The 12,701-nt window shown below is 35.2% G+C and overlaps 1 long non-coding RNA gene across 1 annotated transcript in view; it reads right to left on the reverse strand.

Annotated features, from left to right (window-relative positions):
• Positions 1-2,919: 2,919 nt before the first annotated feature.
• LOC145680254 (uncharacterized) overlaps positions 2,920-12,701 on the reverse strand; it is a 42,720-nt gene continuing 32,938 nt past the window's right edge. The window contains exons 2-3 of the long non-coding RNA XR_014130628.1: positions 4,474-4,536; positions 2,920-3,020 (exon numbers count right to left, since the gene is read on the reverse strand). This is a non-coding gene — a long non-coding RNA (uncharacterized LOC145680254). The remainder of the gene's footprint in view (positions 3,021-4,473; positions 4,537-12,701) is intronic.

Genomic DNA, 12,701 nt, shown 5'->3' on the forward strand with positions numbered 1-12,701 from the left:
GTAGTAAGAATTTATGATGGAAAAGAATTTGATGCTTTATTATAAACAAACTATCTGTGTCCGGAGTCCTGCTTTTGGACATTATGAGAAGTGCTCGTGTACGGAACAATATCAAAGAAATAGTATTTGAAATGTGTAAGGCAGTATCTGAGCAATGAAGCCATTAGCTACTCAATTATTGTATATTATATCCACAACCTGTATATTATATCCACAACATTGTATATTATAACCATTCTCAATCTGTTCCTTCTCCTTGGCTCTCAATTTCCCGTTTTTCATATATCATTTTGAGCTCAGAGTGGGAAGAAAGTTCTTCAAGAAACTGACCATCGTACATCTTCCGTTTTGCACTAGTGGCCCACCTAGCTACGATACATAATTTCAAATTTACCGCGGTGAGTTGTTGCACACGAGGAATAAAATAGTAATACAAAAATACTAGTACTGCACACTAACCATAATAAGAAATGTGTTCATGAAGGAATTTCCCCCTGAGTGATACCTTGAAATTATCACTGTTTCCAGTACTTTCGATTCTGCCGAAGGACGGAACTAAAGATCTATTCCAGCCACTGGCAATGGACGAAAGATAATAATGTTCATCATAACAGAGAGATTTATCTCTGTGTTTTGTTGCCGATTTTGTAACCACTTGGATATTTAAGATTCTGAAATTTTGTAGTTATAAGATTAAGGAATTCCAAAATTTCAATCTCCAAAATTCCTGAGTTTCGAAATTTTTCTTGTCCAAGATTCCGAAACAAACATCCCTAGATTCCGATATGGCGGACCAAGGTGCCATCGTTGGGCATTCAAAAATTCCAAGATTCGGAAATGCCAGACTGAAGTTCCTATATTCTCGAATTCCGGATTTTCGAACTGAAATCCGAGATCCCGGAATTCCGACCTTGCTAAATTCCGAGTTTCTGAAGTACCGGGCTAAAGTTTCGAGGTCCCATAATTCCGAAATTCTGATGTTCCGTAATTCCAAAATTCCATAAATTCCGAGACTCCGAAATCTCGGAATTCTGGAATGAGCAAGTTTTAATTCCGATTACAGAATTAAGATCATTCCGAAGTGTCCCGGAATCCGGAACATTTCTACTTTCAACACAATCCTTGACAGGAAAATACACGTTTTTGTAATAAATACTATATAATGCAACATAACGCTTTATATAGAGTGTTTCAAAACAACACCAACAATGTTTGGGAGGTGATACCTGGTACCAAGATAAGACGAAATGTATAGACCAAACTGAGTGCACAAATGCTTCCTTTCGGAGTTATAGGCTGCCGAAAACATGAAAAATTAAGTTTATAGATCTATAGCTCCAAAACTATGGGACCCACCGTAGGTCAATAGGTCAATATTTCACTTAGGAATTAATATATGTGCTATCCAAAAATACATGTTTCAGAATCCTAAGGTTCTCACGCGACAATTTTTATAGAGACAGTTTTGCTATGGGCATATAATTTGAAGTACTCACCAACTACCTCTATAAAATTGTTGCGGAAGTACCACAGGATTCTGCTTACATACTTGTAATATTATATATACAGTGTATCCAAAAAATTCTTGCAGAATGTCTTTTACTGTTTTGAAAGGTAAATGAACTTGAAGGAGAATGGGGGAAACTTATGCATAGAAAAGTACCTCAAAAATACAGGAGGCGGTAATATTGTTTATTGCTTTTTATGTATGTTTTCGGTTAGTGTACGAAGAGTTATATCCGTTGATTTTCTTTCTACAATCCAAGGAAGTTGTTAGTACGGGCCCGATTTGGGGAGGGCAGGGGCAATTGCTCGCCTTGAATTTGATAAACTTGTCTTTTTTTTCTTTTTTAAAAAAATAAATTGTGTACTAATAAAAACCGTTAAAGTTTTATGTCGGAAAATCATGATTTCCCTAGCAAAATCTCAAATGACACTTATTGTGTAAGTCTAATACACATGGATTTATTGAGCTAGATATGCTTTGTTTGGAAGCCTTTGACACTTGTTGGAAGCTTTCATCACTGTCTGTGAAGCTTGCAGGGAATTCATGGCAGATGACGACCTAGTCATGTAAAGTGAAATAAGATAACAGCGCAAGTTCTTGTTTGTCAACACACATTAACATGTTGAATAGTGAATGTAAGTAGCTTTTTGTAAATCCATCAAAGCCAACTTTTGATGTTTAGCTACTTAAGATAGCGTGGACGTTTCGAGTACTTCCTTAAACTGAAGCATATCGTCATAGCCACAAGAAATGAAACATTCCCTCCCCAGTGGCTTGACACCAGTGCTGTAAAAGCCTGGTGTAAGAAAGAAAACTGAAAATCTTTCAGTGTATCCTTAACATTGCTTCCCCAGGAGTCCGCCCTGGATCCGTTCGTGGTTTTGACATTTCGTAGCTAGCGATATCAAAACGGAAGTTGAAACGCTATAATTACAGAACACAAACTCTGCCAACAAACGAACTTTAATTTTTCATTAGAAATTGAAATCACAATTTTCCTTCCCACTTTACACACACTTAGGACTGTCTAATGCAATTCATATTTGACAGATAAAAATGAAATTGCATTTGGTGTGGTTAAAAATAGTGATTTCGTTATGGAAAGAGAAAGCTCTCAAATGTTTCAACTCAGCAAATCAGTTGCTCGTGTTTCAAAAACATTCCCAAGTACATGAGATGTTTCTGAAATACAAGAAATATAGTTGAATAACGTTAAGAACCTTCTCTTCTGCGAAATCTGTTACCTGAAAAGAAATTTTAATATCAGTAATATAATTAGTATATAGTAGATAATATATCTTTCATATTCACTAAATAATTGATTGTATAAGAAACGATGGAAATCTAAACTCATAACCTAATACTATATCAAGTTATTATATAGCATTTAACGATCTATTCAATAAGAATTTAATTTACCTCAGGTCCTCCTCGTATCCTCTCATCTGGCCTGGCTGATGAATGTAACTCTCATCTCTGCTTCCCCATCAAAACCTACTGAATTGTGGGCAATCTGAAATGACAAAAGCAAACAAAAACAGGTTAGTTTCCCATTTCCCCCCCTATGACTTTTAGGACTCTTTCGTGGCTTTCCTCTCCTGCATAGTCTTCTCTATAGATATTCATTAGGGATCTGAAAAGAAAGAGAGAAACAAGCAAAAAACAAAATTAGAAACTACTTTACCCATCCCCCCACGACTCGCGATCAAAGGATCCAAGTACTTAGTACTTATATCCGGACAAGTATTAAGTATCTGGATGTATCTCCTTACATCTAATTATTTCTACGGGACTTAATTCTAAGTGGTTCGAATCCAAGTTCAGATCTTACTACTTTCCCTAAATATTAGGAAAGAAATAAGACCCGAATGTACTTACATACTAAATTAAATTAGCTTACATCTACTTATGTTAAAAATATTCCATTGTCGTGGCTGTTCTCTCCTGCCTGGACGTCTCTGTGGATATTCATCAGGGATCTGAAAAGAAAGAAAGAAACAAGCAAAAAAACAAAATTAGAAACTAGTTTACCTATCCCCCCACGACTCGCGATCAAGGGATCCAAGTACTTAGTACTTATATCCGGACAAGTATTAAGTATCTGGATGTATCTCCTTACATCTAATTATTTCTACGGGACTTAATTCTAAGTGGTTCGAATCCAAGTTCAGATCTTACTACTTTCCCTAAATACTAGGAAAGTAATAAGACCCGAATGTACTTACATACTAAATTAAATTAGCTTACATCTACTTATGCTAAAAATATTCAGTTATCGTGGCTGTTCTCTCCTGTCTGGACGTCTCTGTGAATATTCATCAGGGATCTGAAAAGAAAGAAAGAAACAAGCAAAAAACAAAATTAGAAACTAGTTTACCCATCCCCCCACGACTCGCGATCAAGGGATCCAAGTACTTAGTACTTATATCCGGACAAGTATTAAGTATCTGGATGTATCTCCTTACATCTAATTATTTCTACGGGACTTAATTGTAAGTGGTTCGAATCCAAGTTCAGATCTTACTACTTTCCCTAAATATTAGGAAAGTAATAAGACCCGAATGTACTTACATACTAAATTAAATTAACTTACATCTACTTATGCTAAAAATATTCCATTGTCGTGGCTGTTCTCTCCTGCCTGGACGTCTCTGTGAATATTCATCAGGGATCTGAAAAGAAAGAAAGAAACAAGCAAAAAACAAAATCAGAAACTAGTTTACCCATCCCCCCACGACTCGCGATCAAGGGATCCAAGTACTTAGTACTTATATCCGGACAAGTATTAAGTACCTGGATGTATCTCCTTACATCTAATTATTTCTACGGGACTTAATTCTAAGTGGTTCGAATCCAAGTTCAGATCTTACTACTTTCCCTAAATACTAGGAAAGTAATAAGACCCGAATGTACTTACATACTAAATTAAATTAACTTATATCTACTTATATATTTAAAGAATTCACCTTTTGTGACTCTCCTCTCCTGCATGGGTATCTCTGTGGGTAGTCAGGGTCTTCGTCGTCCATCTGAAATGAGAAAAGGTGAGAGATCTTCACAGTTACTATTTCTGTGAAGCCGTCTGGAATATTTTATAAACTTATAAAGAAAATTCATATTACAATTTAGAAGTGGTTTTAATTTAAAGTTTCAAAGATATTGTTAATTGTTCAACTTTAGAGCCTTTATTGAACAAGATAATGCTAATGTTTGAGTGGTTATAGTGTGTGTGATTCTTAGCAAGTTTACGTACTTTAAAAAAAAAAAAATTAAATGCAATTTGATTATAAATCATTGCATCAGATGTAAATGTTAACATGAAATGAAAATACCATCACGTGAAATCATAATAAATAACTTGAAATCAAGAGAAATGTACAACCAAAAACAAGAAAGAAGAAAAATCTTCAAGAAGACTAAGGCATAAATTTTGAACTATGAAAATCTTCCTAATTATAATATCATCTACTTATAACAACTATCTCGTATAATTAAAAATCAAATAGTCAATTACAAACATCAATATTGAAAAATATGAAACGTTATTTGCGAATGGTGGATAAAACTTCCAATAATCTTATGTATAAGGGTGATCAAATGAAACTCATTCGTAGCCATATATCCACTATCAGTAAGTGTATTATTACAAAACTGCACAGGAGAAATAATATACATGTTAACCGTGTCATGGTATCTGCAGTGCAGTTCAGACATTTGTCCTACTGTTAGACTAACCTCTCACTGACTGCATCCTGAACCGCAGCATCACTGTGGACGCAATGACCCTTTAGTGCCTCCTTCAATGGACCGAACATGTAATAATCGCAGTGTGACAGATCCGGGCTGTACGTTGGGAGTCGCAGCATTTGGAGAAGTCCTGCACCTGCCCGGCATTACGAGGACGGGCGTTGTTTAACACACAATATTTAACGGTAGCATTCCAGGTTGTTTGGATTTGATGGCTTCCGGAAGATGGGTCAACGTAGCACAGTAGCGTGTGGCACTGATGAATTCTCTTGGTGGTGTGGTGGCTTGAAACCGAACAGTAATCCTTTACAGTCAAAAAGCATGGACACCATGACTTTGTGAGCTGATGCCTGGGAATTGAACTTTTGGGGCGTGGTGACAATGTGTGCTTCTATTGCACACTGCCGGATTTGGAAATCAGTTCGAAGTGGTGGCTTCATTATTATTTACCTACCACCACAATCCTAAAGAGAAAGTAATCTTTTTTCCATGTGGCAACACCCCAAATGTTTGAAGAGATTCGTTCTTTCTGGTATCCCAAGTTCTTCTTAACTAATCTTTGTGCTGTTCCATAGTTCATAATCAGTTCCGTGGCTATCACTCGAATACTCACACCTTTATTGTTGCGAAGACACACTCATCTTCTGCAGTACGGCTGTGATTTGTGGTAACAACATGCGCCCGGCTAGGGCGGGGAAGATCATTTATTGTTGCTCGACTTGTGCTATGCATTCATGCCAAATCCACGGCGGTTGTCTTCGATACACATGGATCTCCATAGACGTTCTTCATCCGACGAAACATCTCAGCTAGTTTATATCCTTCTGCACTCAGAAACTGGATGATTGCCAGCTGATCTGACTTGAAGGGATTTTGTATGGTGAGGGCCATGATTCAAACTTTATTCTTGCAAAGACATGAAACATTTCGCAATGATTACTATACTAATGCGACAAATATAAATGCCACAACAATGCAACCCTATGTCCTCCACTGTTCCTACCAGGGATGCCGAGCAGAATTTCATTTGATTACTCCTTTACAATTTATGACATTGAGAAAATAATAGTTGAACAAATATTATCTGTTAGACATTCAATTAATTAGTGAATAATGAATCAACAAAGATCATATCTACCGCTATAGAAAAGATAATATGATAATTTGGCACAAATATTTGTGAAGTCGACATGTATTTATATCTGACTTATATAGGCGTTTACACTTATACTTAAACTTTTATCGAATGTTAGCTTTGTTTCATTAACGTAGTTATATTTAAAATTTTCTGCATTAAAATGGAAATGGTTGAATTTTGTTAAATATTCTGATATTAACTTATTTATAAATCATGTTTCATTGTTATGATTGTTTTTATGTTTAAAATTTTTAAATTATGTTGTAAATTATTTTAGCTTTATCTATCGTAATCTTGAATTGTTCACGGAGTTTACGAGGGAACGCAGTACACTAATTTTTTTTTTTTTCGTTTGAAATGATGTCATCTCATCGTTAAAGAAAATCCATGATTGTTTTGAAATATTTGAATAATATACTAGTATTAATGTAGAATCTCAACATAAGATCTGGTTCATTGCGTATGTTATCATAACTCTGTAGTACACCTTGTATATTGCAAGATGAGCACTCAAGGGATCATAGGCCATCTAAGAACACAACAAAAGGGAGTACGGAATGAGGATCGACCTACAAACATTTTACGTGTTCGCATGATAGAAGGGAACCAACATAAATACCGAAACTTTCTCAAGTTCAAATAAGATGTTCTTGTTCACCCTATATTCAGAATGTCACCACAAGACTTGCAGATCTTTGGTCTATAAGAAAAACAAGTAAATAAATCATATATAGGAAACATATACGGAAGAATTTGGGCTATTATTGAAGACTGATTCCTACCAAGATTACAGATATTCTTTATGAGTCTACTTTTGCGACGAAATAAGACCATGCAATAATCATAATGAACAGCTCTTATGAGCACTGATAAACATAAAAATCTGTATAGTATTTGTACTATTTGTGTACTTTAAGAAAATAGTATTTATTTATATTTCACTTGTGCAAATATTCTTAATGCCTTTATTCATGGACGTTGACTCAAATTCAACGGACTTGTTTCGAGGTAGAGGATCCCAATATCGCTAGTTGTGATCATTTTTGTCTCTTTCGGCTGGTGGCGTTATTAAATGAACACCCAAAATCATTGTCTGCCATGAAAAATCAGCCTTTGGTTAGTGCCTTATATGATTAGGAAAGATAATTTTTCAATGAAGAGATGTAGGGATATACAAATATTCAAGCAGTTAGTTCTCAAATCGAAATCGCTCCACTTAGTATTTCATGTTCATATGGGAATTTCACTTAACAAAACTATAAGAGAGAAGAAGGATTTCGTGGATGTGAAAGTAATATGTTTATAAAGCAAGGGAAAGTATATGTACAACATAAGTTATTTTTATTAGGATCTAGTAAGTTGTATTGGTGTATTTTTGTATTATTGTATCATAAATATTATAGGTTAATATATAAAGAGATATAAAAATAGAACAATAATAACATAATCCTTAACATGACATATTTTACTTATAATTCAAGACGTCGAACACAACCAATATCTTTCCATATCTTTTTCTATACTTATTTATATTTTATTCAACATAGAACTACAATATGACCATATAAAAATATGTACTCTTTTAGAAGTTAATAAGAAGTTGATATATAAGACAATGATATTTTATTTACTTTATAAAATTGACTTTAGTTGTTTCCGTGTTAAATCTAATCATAAATCAATTTTACCCCAATATCTCTTTCCTTGAGCCTTCTTATATTTCAATCCTTGGCTATGATGATTTCCAAAGAACAAAATTTTAGATGAATAAAAAGACTATAAAAGGTACGGCGATAGTACTAAAATTTTTGTCTTTTATTTCTTAAATTAGATATTATAGTATTCTGAAACATTTATTTATGAATATGAATAATTTTACAATAGAAATCGACGGCAAACTTTGTTTAAAGAAAACTCACCCCGAGAGTAAACCACCCATTGTGGATATTTTAATAACCAATAGCTTATGCAATATTATAGATTTCTCTCCTATTATCCGTCGAAATTTAAAGAAAGAAAACCAATGGAGTGTTGAATATAATCGATGTATCTGATTGTCCAAGTCGAATATACGCAGATCTCTTCCCGGTGTTTTAAAGGAACTACACAACAAAACAAAACAAAATCTGGTAACAAATCTCAGTTGCAGTCGTTAGCATCGTGGTGTACAGGCGGGCGAAGTACGGAGTATGAAATTCGTAACAAGTTGAAAAATGGTTCGGAAGAAAGTGTCCATGATGTTAAATAAAAAGATATGTATTATTGCAACTATTTCCTCCTCTTACTATGTACTAGTTAATACTAATAGCATTATTTTAATTAATACGAACATTAAAAGTCTCATACCCCTACCACAGCTATTACTATCTAGTACTGGAATGCCACCAACCAAGAAATGATGTATTGACATCCAAAGTACGTATTTATGCAACTATCATCTTTGAATTGTAAATTAAAAAAAAAAAAAGTCATGAAGTTATGTTCATTTTATTAGCGGTCTCTACAGGATGCTTTGTTATTGTCCTGTCTGTTATACCTCTTTTGTCTATCACACCTCCGTTATCTTGAGAGCGGTCATAAATAGAAATATGCGGTTTTCGACACACCACTCGACATCACAAAGTATGCTTATTAATCAAATTTTAAACTGCTGATCCCAAGGGGTCACCTCCGGTCAAAGATAAAATTGTAATTTGTAACAATTTCTGTAAAGACCTCCCAAGTTTGTATCCGATACAAATTCAAACTATTAGCTTCTCATATCATTACCGTTATAACATGCTCAAGAATAAACATGTTCACACTGGCCTCAGTGTCCATTGGCCAATCAGTAGAACATCTAGCTGGAACGCTAGGTAGCCAGGTTCGATTTTTAGGGTGGTCAGAGCCGGATGAAATTTCCGTCGTCTTCGCACCTAGTCTCGAGATAAGGTGTGTACCTGGGGCAGCCATAGGGAGGCCTTGGTATTGCGTTGATTATCCATGTCCAATATAAACAATGTGAAGAAAGTGTGGAGATCTACATCCACATCCTTCTCTACCTCCCTTCATGACATGGAGCTTCGCACGAAGCACATTTTCACTTCCACCACTCGTCATTATTTCGTTTCAGAACCTTTAACAGCCTTAAAGCTAGTGGAAATGTGCGGTCAGAGCAGTGGATTGTAATTATTTTACTTTCACATTGAGTACAAACAGCAGTTAGGTAAAATTAAATAATAATCTATGAGACAACTGAACAAAGTTAGAAATGCCGGAACGTACACAAAGGTTATGTGTCTTTTTGTGTTTGATCACCAGAATGCAGTGCTGGAAAAATTACGTATCAGTTGGAGTTATGTGCCATGAACGTGGCTGTCTCTTTGTGCCATGTCTAATGCTACCTCTGTGGAACAATTTAATGTAGTTCTATCTTATCGGTTTCCTTTGTGACACGTGTTTTTTTCAGGAAGTGAAATGTATTCAAATATAGGAAAAAAATGAAATGGTGCTCCTTCATGCAGCTGGAATGAGCCAACGGGAATCAGCAGCAGAGAATAACACGTAATCGAAATCAGTTACCACCAACCCACCAGCTCATTTCAATACATGGAACGATTTAAAGCTACAGGCAGCGTGGTAGACACGCCCCGTAGTGGGCGACCACGAACTGAAACTAGTTACGTCATGATTATTGATATGGTTGCGAAGGTAGACAGTTAGTCTGGAACGATCAACACGAAAGGTTGCGCAGTAGGCTGGCGTGAGTCATATGCCTGCCTCCAGAATCTAGTTACGCAAACAATATCATCCTTACAAGATACACATTTGGTACAAGAGTTACATGGGGATGACACAGACAGAAGAACAGTGTTCTGTGAATGGTTCCAGCAGATATGAACATAGCATCCTAATCTAGAGGCTGAGATTCTATTTAGCGATGAGGCTACTTTCCATCTTAACGGTACAGTCAACAGACAATGCTGTGTACTGTTCTATTGATACTCCCTCTCCCCCCAATAGTTGTGGAAGTTTACCATCAAACTGATCTTCGATTGAACGCGTGGTGTGGGAAACACGGCATTGTTTTATTAGTCTCCGCTTTCCTGCCTGACAAGTTTATTATTTATTTATTTCTTATTTAAAATGGCGTAATTAAGGCATAACCTTTTCTTAGAGCAGTACCTATATCATCTGGAGACCACGTTGCAGCCTTATCTGGATGATCTACTCTTGACATCGAGGCGTTTATTTTATTTCCAGCACGATTTCTAGCAAGTGTTGAAGCACCACCACATTACGGCTGTACAGTACAACAGTGGCTAAACGAGGTGCTTTCTGGTGAAATAATTGGTCACAGGGATCCTGTGGAATGGTCTCCCAGATCACCTGATTTATCGCTACTTCTTTTACTTGTGGGGTTATCTAAAGTCAGCTTGTCAAACCAGATTCAGAACATTGTATTACCTGAAGGAGAATATCAGGCACGTCTGTAGAGAAATAACATCTGAAACACTGCAGTGTGTGTGTTCTACATGGCTACCAGTGGTAGGGAAGCCAATTTAAATACGTATTGCAATAATCGCAAGAGTGTTGGTCTGAAAGCGTGTTCCATGCGTGCATGAAGTAGGTAAATTTATTCTTAGTACAGTCTGTGCAATAAATTTTGTAAGCAAAGTATCAGATGTAGTTTAACTGCATTATGTATTTAACATAGAAACGACTCTTGCAACTAACTTTCAACTCGTTACGAATTTCATCCCCCTAACCCCGCCCGACCCTCTACCTCATGATGCGAATGATTGCAACCGAGATTTGTAGTATTCTTAGTTCTTCTCTACAGCATAATTTGTGCTTGCTCCCAGCTAAATTATTACACGAACTAATGCTTCTATCATAAATATGACAGACAACGTTACTTTTTCAATTACCATGAGTAAAATAAGGGAAGAAGTAGAAACAGAAGAAAAAAGTTAAAAGACGGAAAAGTAGCAAGGAAGTGTTCAGGTAGTTTCTATCTTGAATTAAATGTGTTCTGAATATTCCAAGATGGCGCTCATCTATACAACATTTTTCTGTTACTTTTTTATACTTTTCCTCCTCTATATGATGAAGTATATAGCGAAAGTTTTTTCTGTAATTTTTTGAGTTTTTTTGTACTGAAAAGAAGTTTGAAGAAATAAAGTGTTGAAGTAATTAAAATAGATCTTCAGTAGAAATGTTTGTTGTAGAGAGTAGAATGTGTGGTTATTATTTCCATACGTGGCACACACAGAAGCAAATATGAATGAAGTTGTTTAATAAGAGTTTAGTGTTCTACTAAGGTCAAAGTGGGTCAGTTGAGCTTTGTCTTTAATTGATAGGATAACAGAGATGTTCTTGAAATAATTTCTACCAACAAAAGTGGCTGCTAATAAAGCGTTTATAAGTTACGCACCGTTGAGTGATTTGTCATGATTTTTTTGTTTATATGAATTGAGCGTAAGCCTAATTTTCATCTATATCAAGAATTATTCCTTTTTATAAAATTCTTCGTCTTAAGTTGCAACATTGCATTTTTCCTCTTCAACTTGAAACGAATACTTTTATTTATTTGTTATTTTTAAAATGCCGCTATACACTATGAGATTGAGAGTGTGCAGAAGAAATTGACTTGCATCAAATTTCTTTCTATATCTCGTAACTTCTAGAACGTAAAATTAGGGAATGGAAGGTTTAGAAGGAAGTGAGTAATTATCTAAATTACAAATATATTTCTGATGTACAGTAGGTAAATATTATTCCGAGTCAATAAACCTATCGACTGAATGTACTTAGAAATAGGTCAAACTAAATCGAAGATTTGATTTTGAAGTCATAAGAAATAAATCAGCTTACATTAATAAACGTATGTTTAATTATTATTGTTTTCCAATTTAAAAATTCTTATTACAAACAATACGATGCTGAAATAATCGATTTTAGTTAAGTATCTGAACACATTTCGAAGGAAGACCATGTCAAATGTATTTGATGTAATCGATATATGTAGATAATACTTCTTCCTTTGTTTTAACATAAATAAAATAGGAAAACGTTTAACACAATCCATCACAAAGTCAACTTCGCTATACAGAAAGAAATGAATAATCCACAACAATCTTGCAAACCAATTATACAAGGTGTTAATGAGCTATACCGACAAACAGTAATAGGTAATTCCTCAGATCAAAACAAGAAATAAATTGCAACGGGTATGTGGGAAAAAGTATGCAGTTTCGGCCCGTTCAAAAGTGGAAAAAAAATCGCAGCACGCGTTACTTGGAACATGCGGATCTGTGAAGCTCACGG

This window comes from Thermobia domestica, chromosome 3 (assembly GCF_964235325.1).
Source record: "Thermobia domestica chromosome 3, izTheDome1.hap1.1, whole genome shotgun sequence".
NCBI classification, from domain to species: domain Eukaryota; kingdom Metazoa; phylum Arthropoda; class Insecta; order Zygentoma; family Lepismatidae; genus Thermobia; species Thermobia domestica.